This window comes from Caretta caretta, chromosome 4 (genome assembly GCF_965140235.1).
Source record: "Caretta caretta isolate rCarCar2 chromosome 4, rCarCar1.hap1, whole genome shotgun sequence".
Taxonomy (NCBI): Eukaryota; Metazoa; Chordata; order Testudines; family Cheloniidae; genus Caretta; species Caretta caretta.
Genome location: NC_134209.1, coordinates 38,437,019 through 38,453,593, shown reverse-complemented (window position 1 = coordinate 38,453,593; position 16,575 = coordinate 38,437,019).

Below are 16,575 nucleotides of genomic sequence, written 5' to 3'. Positions count from 1 at the left end.
TATAGGGACAGTCCTGATTTTTGGGTCTTTTTCTTATATAGGCTCCTATTACCGCCATCCCAATTTTTCACACTTGCTATCTGGTCACCCTAATTGCAGGTTTAGCTTGCAGCAACGGATAGTGTATTTCTGCGCTGTATCCAGGCTGGACGTTCTGATTACACTCTGTGGCCATAGGCCTCCAAAGCCTTCTGTGTTGAAGCAAAGCAATACTTCTTTTTTGGATTTCTGAATAGAAATTCACATTGACAGAAAGTTTATGGACTTAACCCTGAAGTAGAACATGAAGATACTCTTCTTCTGTTCTGATTATTTTAAAAAAATCCAGTTGAAATCCTAAATTCTTGGTTTTGGTTTTGGTTTTTTGTTCTGGCTTGTAAATCGTGAAGATATAATTGCAGGTGGTGAAGAGCATCTCTCTCATATTAGAAATGAACAAGTGGAACAGACAAATCTTGGACATGTTCCTAGTCAGTTCTATTCTGCACTTAGCTGAAATAGCGTAATTTCTAATGACACTTAAGAACTCTTCGAGATGCTAAGATTTAAAGCCTTCATTTTGTTCAAACATGAAATTTAACACCTTCTATCTGGCTTCTTACTCCTTTTTGTGTCCTTCATCTTTCCTCTACTTCCGAGTCTCTTGTGCTCATATTCTAGCAGGAAATGCTCACGACAGCAATGGTCATCAGTATTGCATTGGTTCTCCTTTGAGGTGCCATTATTAACCATTGATTTGGTGTCTCACTTAACACTAAAACATCTGTGTTAATGAGTGTCTTTTCCCTATTCACCATGTTTCCTATTGATTTGGCAGAATAAAACATAGGATAAAATCATAGCTGTTCCATGATATCCAGGACTCAGTGATAAGAAGGTAAAAAGAATAATATAAATCTATAATTGGTTTTCGCAGATCACGATAAGAAAAAATAAGTCCTTCAAAGAAGATGGGAACAGAGGGTAGTTATCCATCTGTTCTAAAGAATAATATTATCAAATGGTCTTTACAAAAAAATGTTATGAAAGTTTGCATGAAATTGCAATATAGCTCTTGGCCTGACCAGTCATGCTTATTTACCAGACTGTGGACCTTATCAGTGAGCTCAGTCTCAACAGCCAATGCCCCGATCAGTCAGTGAGTTTACAAGTCTTATCTAACTGGCAATGAAAGTACAGGGAAACAAAGAACTGTAGAGTAGTGAAGGTTTATTTCAAAAACCCCGCACTTCTCCGTTAGGAGGTGTTTTAAATTCTTGCTATTTATCAAAAGCAGACAAAAATTAATGGATGTGGCATAAAGCAAAGCATAGAGTGTAGTCTCAGGACGTGCGCAGGCTCACACAAAGATAGCTTCTGCTCTGTGCAGTATTGATTCCCTCCACACCAGGTTAGAGCAGTCTGACAGTTACTCTAGTATATGCCACCTGCAAACATGTCCAAGGGGCTAAAAATGCATTTCAAAGGTAACATGGTACATAGCGGCCTGACAACCCCCTTCCCTCCAGCCATGTTTTCTTTTCCCTGCTGCGCCAGCTGCCAGAAAAGAGTGCCTGGAGTAAGAGGTCTGTGCCACTGAAGGATTCCCTTAGAGTGAAATGATTCTCCACAGGCTGTTTACACTGGCTTTAGGATTGAATTATGTTGGTGTGGCAGAAAGCAGCTGCAGAATACCCATGGTATGGCCCTGTGTAGTTTCATCTCTACTGCATAAGCCATAATAAAACAGTAAAACAAATGGCTGATGTGAACAGCAAGATTTAAAATTTGATTTTTTTTCCAACCACCCTGTGTCTTCTATAGGGAAAAGGGTTTGTTTCTCCTGATGCTCTTTATGTGCATGTTGTGAACAACATAGTAATAGTCCTTGTAAATTATTCAGCATTTTGAGAGGTCACTACTAGGTGTTAACTATTTCTAAACCTTGTCCAGTGGCCCCGCAGAACTGTGCTTGCCACAGTCATATTTGTTAGGCCAGAGTTGCAAACATCTCATCCAACTTTTCCAGAATTTGGAGTGTTCTGGCTCAGGGTCACTTTTGTTGCTAGCAAGGACCCAGTGTGAGTTCCCTGACCAGTGTGAATACAGTTTCTGAGAACTGTGCTAGTTAGGGTGACCAGATGTCCCGATTTTATAGGGATGGTCCCAGTTTTGGGGGCTTTTTCTTATATAGGCACCTATTACCCCCTACTCCTTGTCCCGATTTTTTACACTTGCGATCTGGTCACCCTAATGCTAGTCAAATCATGGTCAGGAAAGCTGCATTAGCAGTGCTTGTTAAAATAAGTCTGCTCCCAACGTGGTAAGAGCCTAACTTTGCTACTTGGGAAGCAAACCGAAGAGGACGTTCAAACCCAGAAACTATCCTTTTAAGGATGATTTCTATATACATTTTTTAAAATGATTTAAAATTACAACAGAACGTCAAAGTTCCGAACACCTTGGGAATGGAGGTTGTTTGTAACTCTGAAATGTTCATAACTCTGAACAAAACGTTCTGGTTGTCCTTTCAAAAGTTTACAACTGAACTTTGACTTACTACAGCTTTGAAACTTTATTATGCAGAAGAAAAATGCTGCTTTCCTTTTATTTTTTTTAATAGTTTATGTTTAACACAGTACGGTACTGTGTTTGCGTTTTTTTTCTTTTTTCTTTTTTTTTTTGGGTCTCTGCTGCTGCCTGATTGTGTACGTCCAGTTCCAAATGAGGTGTATGGTTGACTGGTCAGTTCGTAACTCTGGTATTTGTCACTCTGAGGTTCTACTGGAGCTTGGAGATTTCTTAAAAATCTGTATCCTTCCTCTCCAGATACCTTAGCTCAGCTTACAGTTGAGACTGCCAAATCGTATCACTTCCTGTAAAGAGAAGGATGTGAGTGTCTCAGTTTCAGGATAGCTGCACCTTTAATCCTCCTCCATTGTCTACTCAAGGAATGCCCCCTTCCAGTGTCAGGCCTTCAGTTGTCACCTCTCTCTGGGCAGGGACCTGGATCCCACTACTTGCCAACCAGGAATTTAGGCTTGCAACTCCTTGCATTTCACTGCAATTAAGTCCAGTCCCTGCTTTTTGCTTTCTTTCCTAGGATAATGACAGTGTCTTACAACTCTTTCAAAGCAGAGTTATGTTTCTTTACAAACAAAACAATACAGAGAAAATACACAACAATAACAGGATCTAATCACTTTATCAGTAGCTCCCCATCGGTCCTATGGAGATCCTGCAGGTTTGTCTTTCCAACCCTTCAACAGGGCTGGGTCCACCCTTGGACAAAAGCTTATGTGCATTTGCTGAATCAAAACTCCCTTGTAGCTGATTAAACTCAGGTTTTTATACTAGAAGTCCTTTCTTTATCTCCTGGGGCTTTTGGTACCTTTTTGGACCAGTATGTGCAAACCACCACAGGGAGTGGTACTTCCCAGGAACTGCAGTAATCACCACCCACTGATTTTAGCTCCTGGAGGAGCTCCATGGAGTGAAATATAATCCCTAATCTACAGAGATACATAGAACATTCATAATCTTAATGTAATACAGTCCCTAAAGAAACTACATGTGGCTGCAATAATTGTCACAGAAAGTACCTTCAACTTCAAATTTTAAAAAGCAAGCAGAAAACTTTTTTTTTAAATAGTTTACAGCTCTCTTGGATAAAGTTACTTTTATGGAGGGTTTTTTTTCTTCACAGTTCATTTTTAACAATTGAAGACAATTAGTTTCACATGTTCAAACTTACTGGAAAACAGTATGAAATACACAATTACTAGTAGGACAGACACAGCTGGGATAATGTGCATTTTGTTAAACATTTTTAAAAAGTACATTAAAGTGTCTAGTTACTATAGTATAGAAAACGAGAGACTGGGAAACTTTTTGCAGTTAGACTTTTTCAATATTCTTGGCATCAACTAATTTTGGAATCACAAAACCAGTATGAGTCCACAAACCATTTCTCCTGTAATTTAAACCTATAAGATTTTCCCCAAGGCTGCTTTGACTTCAGAAAAGATAATATGGCAGCTGTTTATTAGCATTAGAAGTATCCCTCTAATGCTAAGCTGGCCGAAGTGTGTGGTAAATACTTAATGAAACATATACTGTATGCATAATTTTCTTCCTCTCTCTCCTCTTTTTTCCCCCCTCTCTCTTTCCCTCTGCCCCTGGTCATCTTAATCTTTTCCACTATTTTTTTGTTTGGTTTTTATTCCTTTTCTTATTGGCTCAAATGTCCTAATATAGCAAAACAAAACCGGTGTCTCTTACGGCCTTCACATAATAATAGTATGAAGCCACCACACAGGCATGACGGTGTCCAAATAATCATGATTACTAAATATGTACAATATGCGAGGCCCAGTTACATATACGTACTGCTGCTCTGGCGGATTTCTAAGGACTTGTCTACGCGGTCTTTTAGTTGACATCAGGAGGGTGTAAATTTTAGTCTGCACCAACATGTAGTGCACTCCCTGGGCTGTATGATCCCTGCTGGCATGCACTAAAAGTTCCCCAAGGCTCGTTAATGTAGTCCTGTCTCAACCAGTACTATGTTAACGCACACGAGGGATCTTTTAGTTTTAGTGTATGTCAACAGGATCCACAGCGGTCAGTTCTCATGTAACACACTCAGACCGACTAATATGTACACCCCTTTGGTGCTGACAAAAGCACTGTAGATGAGCCCTCAAACACAGAACACCGAGTGCCACTAGAGGGGGCTCACAAACTATATAAAGGGGTTTTACTCAATTCCTGTATGCTGCAACTTTTCCCCTTTAATGTAAAAGTACATGGTTAAAATGTTACACAATCATTACTATAATTAAATGTAAAACATGCTACAGATTAGGTCTGGGAGGGGGATTATAACTTGACTCTGGTTGATGACTTTGTGGATATACCAACAATAGCATCTGGAAGAGTGTCTGCACTTTGTCGGGTAGCAGTATCAGCAACATCTTCCAGCTATGTAGTCTTAGGGTCACTTGTAGTACAAACAGGAGCATCACATCTCTGCAACTACGTTGTTTTTACAGGCTCAGTATTTTCAGTGAGTGTTCCTAGGGTAGAACATCCTGAGGAACTTGTGCTTGAAATTGGCCTATGTACTTTCTCCATGAAAATTTTGTTGCCACTTCTATCTGCTTATACCAGTGACATAATCACTCCAGGTTTCCACAAATTATCTCAGCAATCTCGGACTCAAATTTTTCTCCCAGTTCATTTTGACTATTGGTAGCCATTTGATCAAACTGTTTCTTAAAGTCCCTCTGTAGATGTGGTTTTTAACAAGCCTGTGTAAGACCTTCAATTGCAGCCCATAAAAAATAGCTCTGGCATCTGATTTGTAGTAACATGTACTGCATTTCTATAGACCGAGAGAAAATTCACAATCTTGGTTTGCAAGCTACCTTTGTCTGGACCCATCACATGAATCAATTGTTTGACTGTCTGGATAAATTTTTTTCCATTAATCTATTTGTGGCAGGACGGTAACGAGATGATTTGATGTGTACAGTATCATTTCTTTTGACGTTTTTTTTAAAATGTGAATAGTTCAATTATGACAATATTTTCGGGAACCCCAGTCCTTGAAAACAATAGTCTGAACATTTCCACTGTTTGTGCTGAATTAGCTGAATTCACACAGAACACTTCAGGCCATGGAAGTATACTGAAGTCAAAAACATAAGGTCACATACATGGCCCAGCGGAGTCGGTGTGGGTTCACTGACCGAGTAGTTGGCCACTCCTAAAGAAGCAAAGGAGCATGTTTAGGCTTATGTTGTATATGCTGACAACCTGGAGCTTGTTTTGCCATTTCCTCTATTTATTATCTCTCCCTGGCTGCCACACAACACTCAGCCAGGGCCTTCATTTTTACAATTCCCATGTGACCTTTATGTAATTCTTGGCACACAGGTGACCTGAGTTTCATAGGAATCAGCAGTTTGGTGCAACCCATCAGGTAATATCAATATATACATTTCACCATTGCTTTAGAATAAAGAAATGTGGAAACAGTTGTTTGCATGTATAAGACCATCCACTATGCATAAAGTCATACTTTAGCCAGAAATGGCTCATTTTAGTTTTGTACTGTACCTTGGCATTTGTCATTGACAAGGATTCATTTGTACCATGCAGAACACAGTGACAGTCTTCAGTTCCCCTTTAGTAATGTTACATCCTACTTCCAATGACAAAGCAATCTGCATTCACCTGTTGGTTGGTACTTGTGGTATCTTAATACTGAGCACCCAAGAATATCCCCCATCTTTGTAACCATGCTACAGCCATTGTCAGAGCTCCTTTTTTGGGGTTAAAACTGGTGGTTCATGACCTATAACTAGAGTAAATCATTTTCCACACAGATATTGGTGAAACTTTGTAACTCCCCAGACTAAACTCAGCGCTTCCCAATCAATTTGAACAAAGTTATGTTCTCCAGGGATAAGAGATCTAGAAGCAAAGGCAATAGGCCTTTCAGTATGATCTTCCTTCCATCTGTTCCTAGTCCAGATGGGGAAGCATCACAAACTAACTTTAAAAGCAAAGATGCATTGTATTGTGTAAGAGATGCGATAACCTCTTGACCTCCATAAAAGCAACAGTATACTTTGTGAACCACCACTACTTCTGTCCATTGTGTTCATAGATGTCACAATGTTAGAACACAGGGTAACAGGCCATCCCCAGAAAGCAACATAATTGTGAAATGTTTTGTGGCTGGGATTCCCTGAGGCTAGCTTCAGCTTTGCCTTGTGACTTATGCAACCTCTCTTTATCAATGGTGTGGTCACAATCTGTAACTGAGTCTTTGACACATTCACATTTTTCCATTTTGCTCTAAGTCCAAGCTCAGCCAGCTTTCCAAGTAAAGAGGTGCTCCGTGTGCTCTTCCTCAATCGCTTCCCTGGCTAGTATATTGTCCAAGAAACACTAAGTGCTAGAAATACCCCAAAACACCTGGTAAAATTTGGCTCATGACTTGCTTCCAAACAGCGATTGTGAATGCTATCCCAAACACTAGCCTGTTACAGTGAAATCAGCCTTAATATGTGTTAATCATTGGGTACTTCCGGTCACTCTCTTCAGTCTCCATTTGTAGGTAGGCTTGAGTGAGGATGATCTTGGGGAAATGCTGACCATCAGCTAATCCAGCATATATATCCTTTATTCTAGGCAAAGGGTACTGATCCAATGCCACACTGAGTTAAAGGTACCCTTGAACTTACCACAGATATGGACGGCCCCATTACTTTGCATTACTGGCGCTATAGAGGTGCTCCAGTTACTCCAGGTAACCCTGAATCAAATTTGAGTCCTGTTGTGCTGAAGTTCTGCCTCAACTTTTGTCTGCATTACAAAAAGTACTGGACAAGCTTTACAAAGTTTCAGAACTGCTCTCCCTGCAAGCACAATTTTTGCTTTCATTTGCTTTAAGGTTCCTGTGCCATCTTGAAAAACAGCACTCGCCTCTCCAAAAGTTAAGCTAATTTTTATTTTGGGCTGGAGTTGATATAATACCTCCAGACATTCTATGCTTCCCCAGTCCAGCTGAATTTCTCTCAGCTGTTCAGTGCCAAATAATGCAGGATGCCCTTGCTTCAAAAAATAAAGGTTTAACATATGCTGTGTACAATTAGAATTACCTTCACTATAACAACACCCAAGGAAATGATGATTTCTCCGGCCTATGCTTTTAAAGGCTCTGAGGTTTTCTACGTCACATCTTTAAGTAGCCTCTGTGAAAGGACAGAAACAGCAGGCCCGGTGTGAAGTTCCTCTTTAAGTTTTACTCCTTCCACTAGTAAAGCAATCCAAACAACACGTGTATTGCCTTCTAAATTAAACCATTGCAGAGATTCTACAACATTCTCTGTTGTCCCATGTCATCTGTTAGCTAATGAATCTGAAGTCCTCTGGTATTGCCCTCAGGGTTGTGCATTTTTATTCATTTTAATATTTTATGTGTGTGTCCCAAGTTGTTGCAGTTTCTACAGAGTTTGCCCTTGAACAAACAAACATTTGCATTGTAAGATTGTTTCTCATAGTGAAAGCACACAGGCTTTGAGTTTTGTCTATACTGTGCTTTCTGCTTGACCCCCCAGTTTAAATGTTGCAGCCAGTCCTGGCGTCTTTAATAGCAGTCTCAATTGATACAGGGATTTCTAGTGCATGCTTTAGGGTTATATCAGCCTTAGTTAATAATTGGTTTGGGGTTGCTTCACTTTGCAAATCCACAAACTAACCAGTCCCTTAATGCATCATCTAAGCTGTCTCCAAACTGGCAATGCTCAGTTAATTTCCAAAATGTATCCACATTTGCAGACCTTTTCCCATTTGCTTTTTGCTTTTGACTATAAAACCAGAAATGCTCTGTAATCATCAGTGGCTTTAGGAGCAGGTGATTTTGCAGAATTTCCACAATTCTGCAATTCTGTCGTCTGCTGGTTTTAAAGGTGGTGTTACACTATGACTACTTTCTCGCTATTTCCCTATTTGGGGTCAGTAACTTGATAGCCTAGAACTCATGATTGTATGCCTGTCTATCATCTGAATTGGTCTCTCTGAGTTTTGCTTACATCCAGGCCATGTCCCCCAAGTCTTTGGCCTTCTTCTTGGTCAACTTTCATCCACAATCATTGCAAGGACCATCCTACCAATATAACTCTCCGGTCTCCATCTTCATTTCCATGGCAGAGAACATACTGATTTCTTTTCTTGTGGTTGGTCAAGTCTCTTTTCTGTGCTTTAGGATGGGTCAAATTACAGTTTTCTACATTCTACATCTTAACTTTAGTGGCATATTTTTATCACAAAGAACTGGGGTCAGCTCCTGCCTTTCATGCCAAGCAGCTTTGGCACAATGTCGGGCATCACTCAGCAGGTAATAAATGATGTGGCAGATTAGAAATTTTAGCTCCCATTACTCCCAACAAAATCACCACCTTTGCCTCCTCATTCTTACTATTTGCTCTTATGTACTGTTCTAGTCTCACGATACTGGTGAGATATCAAACAAGTCCATTTTTCCCCAAACGGTGAGACATTTTCCCCCTCTCTGCCCCCTTCACTCCCGCCCCCAGAAATGAGCAGTTGAGTTCCAGTCTTAGTGGTGCAGGGACGCCCTTTCCTTTCCTGTCCATCAGGAACAGTATCCCCGATAACGTCACGGCAAACCTGGTGGCTGACCTTTGTGCCTTTGTCCTCACCCATAACTATTTCACATTTGGAAACTATGTACACCTTCAAATCAGCGGCACTGCTATGGGTACCCGCATGGCCCCAGAATATGCCAACATTTTTATGGCTGACTTAGAACAACACTTCCTCAGCTGTGGTCCCCTAATGACCCTACTCTACTTGCACTACACTGATGACATCTTCATCATCTGGACCCATGGAAAAGAAGCCCTTGAGGAATTCCACCATGATTTCAACAATTTCCATCCTACCATCAACCTCAGCCTGGACCAGTCCACACAAGAGATCCACTTCCTGGACACTACGGTGCTAATAAGCGATGGTCACATAAACACCATCCTATACCGGAAACCTACTGACCGCTATGCCTACCTACATGCCTCCAGCTTTCATCCAGACCACACCACACGATCCATTGTCTACAGCCAAGCTCTAAGATACAATCGCATTTGCTCCAACCCCTCAGACAGAGACAAACACCTCCAGGATCTCTATCAAGTGTTCTTACAACTACAATACCCACCTGCTGAAGTGAAGAAACAGACTGACAGAGCCAGAAGAGTACCCAGAAGTCACCTACTACAGGACAGGCTCACAAAGAAAGTAACAGAATGCCACCAGCCATCACCTTCAGCCCCCAACTAAAACCTCTCCAGCACATCATCAAGGATCTACAACCTATCCTGAAGGATGACCCGTCACTCTCACAGATCTTGGGAGACAGGCCAGTCCTCGCTTACAGATAGCCCACCAATCGGAAGCAAATATTCACCAGCAACCTCACACCACACAACAAAAACACTAATCCATGAACCTATCCTTGCAACAAAGCCCGTTGCCAACTGTGTTGACATATCTATTCAAGGGACACCATCATAGGGCCTAATCACGTCAGCCACACTATCAGAGGCTCGTTCACCTGCGCATCTACCAATGTGATATATACCATCATGTGCCAGCAATGCCCCTCTCCCATGTACATTGGTCAAACTGGACAGTCTCTACATAAAAGGATAAATGGACACAAATCAGATGTCAAGAATTATAACATTCATAAACCAGTCGGAGAACACTTCAACCTCCCTGGTCACTCGATTACAGACCTAAAAGTGGCAATACTGCAACAAAAATCTTCAAAAACAGACTCCAACAAGAAACTGAAGAATTGGAATTAATTTGCAAACTGGACACCATTAAATTAGGCTTGAATAAAGACTGGGAGTGGATGGGTCATTACACAAAGTAAAACTATTTCCATATGCTTATTTTCCCCCTGCTGTTCCTCACACCTTCTTATCAACTGTTGGAAATGGGTCATCCTGATTATCCCTACAAAAGGTTTTTTTCTCCTGCTGATAATAGCTCACCTTAACTGATCACTCTTATTATAGTGGGTATGGCAACACCCATTGTTTCATGTTCTCTGTGTGTATATATATCTTCCTACTGTATTTTCCACTGCATGCATCCGATGAAGTGGGTTTTAGCCCACAAAAGCTTATGCCCAAATACATTTATTAGTCTCTAAGGTGCCACAAGTACTCCTCGTTCTTTTTGCTTTCCTTTTTAGCTTCGCTTCCACTAGGTTCTTGCAGTCATTCTGTTTCACTGTATTTCTGGGGTAAGATCCCATCCTCGTTGCCGATTATTGTGTTTGCTTTTCTACAAAAAACATAATATAATGAAAAGAAAGGGACAACAGTGGGATCCAAATGACCATGTTTACTAAATACACAACATGCAAGGTCTAGTTTCACTGCTGCTTTGGCTGGTTTCTAAACCATAGAAGCCGATGCCACTAAAGGGCTCACAAATTATTTAATGGAAAGCTACCCAATCCTGTACACGACAAGAATAAAACCATTTGTTTAAAAATAGAACAATATTGTGGTACCATTAAATGGATTTTTGTCATCTTGGTGAGTGAAGATTTGCATGCTCAAGTCCTCTTGTTTCAAAATTTAGAATATTACCTAAAGGTTCCCTCATAACGCTTAGAAGCAAGGAAATTTGAGTTGAGGGCACAGAGACATAGCAATGGAGTTTCAACTTATACTTTGAATGGTCTTGTTTCTGGTGTATTATGGTTTAGTAACTAAAGGCCAGATTCTGCACTGTGGAAGTCGGTGTAAGTTTTGTCATTGACTTTAATGGTTTCAGGCATTTAGTACCAAATTCAGCTATGGTAAAAGCAAGCACAATATTACTGAAGTTAGCGAAGCATTACTCACTTATCCCAAAGCTAAAACTCAACCCTAATGTTGTAAGAAGGGAGGGGCTTGAACTGGTTCCAATACACAACAATTTGAATGATGCAATACACGACTCAGACTAACGTTGACCTCAGAAAGAAAAGGAGTACTTGTGGTACCTTAGAGACTAACCAATTTATTTGAGCATAAGCTTTCGTGAGCTACAGCTCACTTCATCTGATGCATTCAGTGGAAAATACAGTGGGGAGATTTATATACACAGAGAATATGAAACAATGGGTGTTACCATACACTCTGTAATGAGAGTGATCATAGAATCATAGAATCATAGAATATAAGGGTTGGAAGGGACCCCAGAAGGTCATCTAGTCCAACCCCCTGCTCAAAGCAGGACCAATTCCCAGTTAAATCATCCCAGCCAGGGCTTTGTCAAGCCTGACCTTAAAAACCTCTAAGGAAGGAGATTCTACCACCTCCCTAGGTAATGCATTCCAGTGTTTCACCACCCTCATAGTGAAAAAGTTTTTCCTAATATCCAATCTAAACCTCCCCCACTGCAGCTTGAGACCATTACTCCTCGTTCTGTCATCTGATACCATTGAGAACAGTCTAGAGCCATCCTCTTTGGAACCCCCTTTCAGGTAGTTGAAAACAGCTATCAAATCCCCCCTCATTCTTCTCTTCTGCAGGCTAAACAATCCCAGCTCCCTCAGCCTCTCCTCATAACTCATGTGTTCCAGACCCCTAATCATTTTTGTTGCCCTTCGCTGGACTCTCTCCAATTTATCCACATCCTTCTTGAAGTGTGGGGCCCAAAACTGGACACAGTACTCCAGATGAGGCCTCACCAATGTCGAATAGAGGGGAACGATCACGTCCCTCGATCTGCTCGCTATGCCCCTACTTATACATCCCAAAATGCCATTGGCCTTCTTGGCAACAAGGGCACACTGCTGACTCATATCCAGCTTCTCGTCCACTGTCACCCCTAGGTCCTTTTCCGCAGAACTGCTGCCTAGCCATTCGGTCCCTAGTCTGTAGCTGTGCATTGGGTTCTTCCGTCCTAAGTGCAGGACCCTGCACTTATCCTTATTGAACCTCATCAGATTTCTTTTTGCCCAATCTCCAATTTGTCTAGGTCCTTCTGTATCCTATCCCTCCCCTCCAGCGTATCTACCACTCCTCCCAGTTTAGTATCATCCGCAAATTTGCTGAGAGTGCAATCCACACCATCCTCCAGATCATTTATGAAGATATTGAACAAAACCGGCCCCAGGACCGACCCTTGGGGCACTCCACTTGATACCGGCTGCCAACTAGACATGGAGCCATTGATCACTACCCGTTGAGCCCGACAATCTAGCCAGCTTTCTACCCACCTTGTAGTGCATTCATCCAGCCCATACTTCCTTAACTTGCTGACAAGAATACTGTGGGAGACCGTGTCAAAAGCTTTGCTAAAGTCAAGAAACAATCAGGTAAGGTGACCTATTACCAGCAGGAGAGATTGGGGGGGCGGGTAGGGTGGGAAACCTTTTGTAGTGATAATCAAGGTGGGCCATTTCCAGCAGTTGACAAGAACATCTGAGGAACAGTGGGGGGTGGGGAATAAACATGGGGAAATAGTTTTACTTTGTGTAATGACCCATCCACTCCCAGTCTCTATTCAAGCCTAAGTTAATTATATCCACTTTGCAAATTAATTTCAATTCAGCAGTCTCTCGTTGGAGTCTGGTTTTGAAATTTTTTTTTTTTTGTTGAAGAATTGCCACTTTTAGGTCTTCTTTCTTTTAGGTCACTTTTGACCTCAGAGGGATTACAATGAGATGAAAGCTATGAGGGTGTACAAGATGACAGAGGAGCAAGAGGAAACTAAGATTCATAGTTATGGAAAGCTATGGGAGTTGGTAAATGGAGCAAGACATCATGTGTGAAATTGAGAAGGCCAAAAGGTATGTTACAAGAGATACTTAGAACTGGGCAAAAGAAATGGTGATCCAACAGCACAGGTTTGACCATAGATGAGAGCAGGGAGAGTGGAGGAAGCAGGAGGGCAGGGAAAGACAATGAAGCGTAAGGAAAGCAAAAGAAGGGAGATGCAGAAAAATGCTTTCTAAATGGTGGTGCTCTACTTAGCTCTGCCCTCAATCCCAAAGTAGCAGAATGTTTCTGTGAAATTTATTATGTTGACATTTAAAGTGTAATCATTAGACTTCAGCTTTAGTCGAATGGAAGCACTTCTTGCCCTTTTCAAAGCTATTGCTTCAAATCTTTCTGCAGGCTCCCGAAGGTAGTGTGGACATTTTGAGAAAGGCTATCCACTGTAAGTGACACTCAAACTATGACTACACCCCTCCATTCCCAAACTGCCACCAATCCTCCCTTCCAAAATCCCTACCCAAGCAGAGTTTTGATCCTGAAAAGTGGAAAAAGCAAGAAACTCTGAAATCCGCTAAAGTCTTTGTTATTGCTTTTATGTAGTAGGAGCTCAGATACTACAGAGACGGGCAGCAGTATAAAAACCTGAGCAAGAAATAGAAAGGGCAGCTGTTGGGGTTTTTACCTGGGCAAAAAGTATATGTTTTCCTAGAAGTGGCCAAAGCTTTTCTAACTCACAAAAAAAGAAATGACTTGGAGTTTGTCTACAGAGGAGGGTTGCACTGGTTTACCCTACAGAGTGAATCTAAACCAATGTAGTTAAACCAGCACAAACCAATGTGTGGGCACTCTTATTTCACTTATTTTTTTTTTAATTTAGCATAAGTCAATTGGCAGCGCATTTAAGGTAAGTTATAAAAAGGTACTCCTAAATCAATACAAGAGTCTACACCGGGGTTTGCTAAATGGGTTCCAAACACTGATATGTTACACCTGTGCAACTCTCCAGTATAGGCAAGGCCTTACTCTGCATGATGATTTTGTCTCTCTGGGTTTTGCTGAGACTGTCTTGTTTCTAGCAGAGCTGAGACTCTGGAAAGGAAAGAATTTGTACTTTTTTTTATTAAGATGATGTGAGAGTCTGTCTTATGAACTTAGAGTCCTAATTAGGTTTATGAAACAGCAATATTGCTTTGGATATTGATTTCTTAGGTTCTGTGTTTTACCTATTTTTTGCACTTTTGGCTAAAGCTGTAGGGTTCTTTTACATTCTGAGTAAAATAATAAAATTATGATTAGGGTCCTACCAAATTCATGGTCCATTTAGTCAATTTCTTGGTCATAGGATTTTAAATGTCGTAAATTCCATGATTTCAGATATTTAGATCTGAAATGTCATGGTGTTGTAGCTGTAGGGGTTCTGACCCTACCCTGAAGGCAGCAGCGCAGAAGTCAGGGTGGCATGGGATGGTATTGCCACCCTGACTTCTGCGCTGCTGCTGGCAGGGCGCTGCCTTCAGAGCTGGGCGCCCGGCCAACAGCTGCCAATCTCCAGCCACCCAGCTCTGTAGGCAATGCAGAAATAAAGGTGGCAACACCACCCTTACAAAAACATTGCGACCCCCCCAACCTTCTTTTGGGTCCAGACCCCCAGTTTGAGAAACGCTGGTCTCCCCCGTGAAATCTGTATAGTTTAGGGCAGGGGTTGGCAACCTTTCAGAAGTGGTGTGCCAAGACTTCATTTATTCACTCTAATTTAAGGTTTCGCGTGCCAATAATACATTTTAATGTTTTTTAGAAGGTCTCGCTCTATAAGTCTGTATATTATGTAACTAAACTATTGTCGTATGTAAACAAGGTTTTCAAAATGTTTAAGAAGCTTCATTTAAAATTAAATTAAAATGTGACCTTACGCCGCCGGCCCGCTCAGTCCATTGCTGGCCTCGGGTTCTGTTCACCTCGGCTGGCAGCGGGCTGAGCAGGGCCTGCGGCCAGGCCCCCGGCTGGCATGGGGCCAGCAGCCAGAACCCCAGACCGGCAGTGGGCTGAATGGGGCCGGAGGCCGAGATCCCAGACCAGCAGTGGGTTGAGCAGCTCAGCCCACTGCCGCTCAGCCCGTTGCCGGTCTGGGGTCCCGGCCCTGTCCACATAGAGTAGGTACCTACCTTCTCCCTGGTTCTATCCATTCTCTTCCTCTCTCTGCACTGAGATGAGGGTGGGAGTGCGCTGAGACCAGTGCTGGGGGTGAAGAAGCAGGTTGGGGTGCAGGGTCTGGCCAGGAGCTAGAATGAGGGAGGGGGCTCAGGGTTGGGACAGGAGGTTTGGGTGTGGAGCGCTTACCTGGGCAGCTCCCATTTGGTGCGAGGGGTGCAGGTGGGAATGTGGGGTGTGTGTGTGCAGGAGCTCCTGTTTGGTGCTCAGGGCAGGGGTCTGGGATGTGTGGGAGGTGCAGGGGTTAGGGCAGAGGACTGGGTGTGTGTGAGAGGGGTGCAGGGGTCAGGGCAGAAGGCTGGGGGTGTGTGAGGGAGGTGCAGGGGTCGGGCAGAGGGCTGGGGGTGTGGGCTGGGGCCGTGGGGGTGCTCCCAGCCCCCTGCCCTGAGCGGTTCACGGCAGGGGGCTGGAAGGGATATGCCCTGATTCCACGTCCCCCGCCCCCAAGGTCCCCGGAGCAGAGAGCGTGCTGTGGTTCCGCTTTTCCCTCTCCTCCTCCATAGCAAGGGCCGTCAGCTGATCGGCCGCAGGGAGAGAGGAGGAGGGGCAGGAACCCAACAAGCTGGGGGAAGAGGAGGGGGAGGGGGAAGCTTGCCTGCCCTGCAAGGAAAGAGCGGTGGGCGGAAAAGAGCGGGCCGGGCCGGGCAGGAATTTTAGTGGCACGCTGCTGTCTGCCGGGGCGCCATTAAAAATTGGCTCTTGTGCTGTCTTTGGCACGCGTGCCATAGGTTGCCGACCCTTGGTATAGGGTAAAAGTACACAAAAGACCAGATTTCACGGGGAAGACCAGCGTTGGAAATGGGCCATTCATGGCTGTGAATTTGGTAAGGCCCTAATAATGATTCTGGATGCCATGTTGAAGATTTAAGTAGGTCTCTACTATTTTATTAGAAGCTCGACTTGAGTATTTTGTTTTTTTGCAGGAGGAGAGGGGGAACAATTATTTCTGAGGCTGTATAACGGCTGCTGTGTAAGACTGGAATATTGGCTGTTGAGTGGAGGAGTATGAAAAGATGTAGGATAAGGTAATGGCCATTCCCAGTGGCACCTTCCCAATCCCAAATCA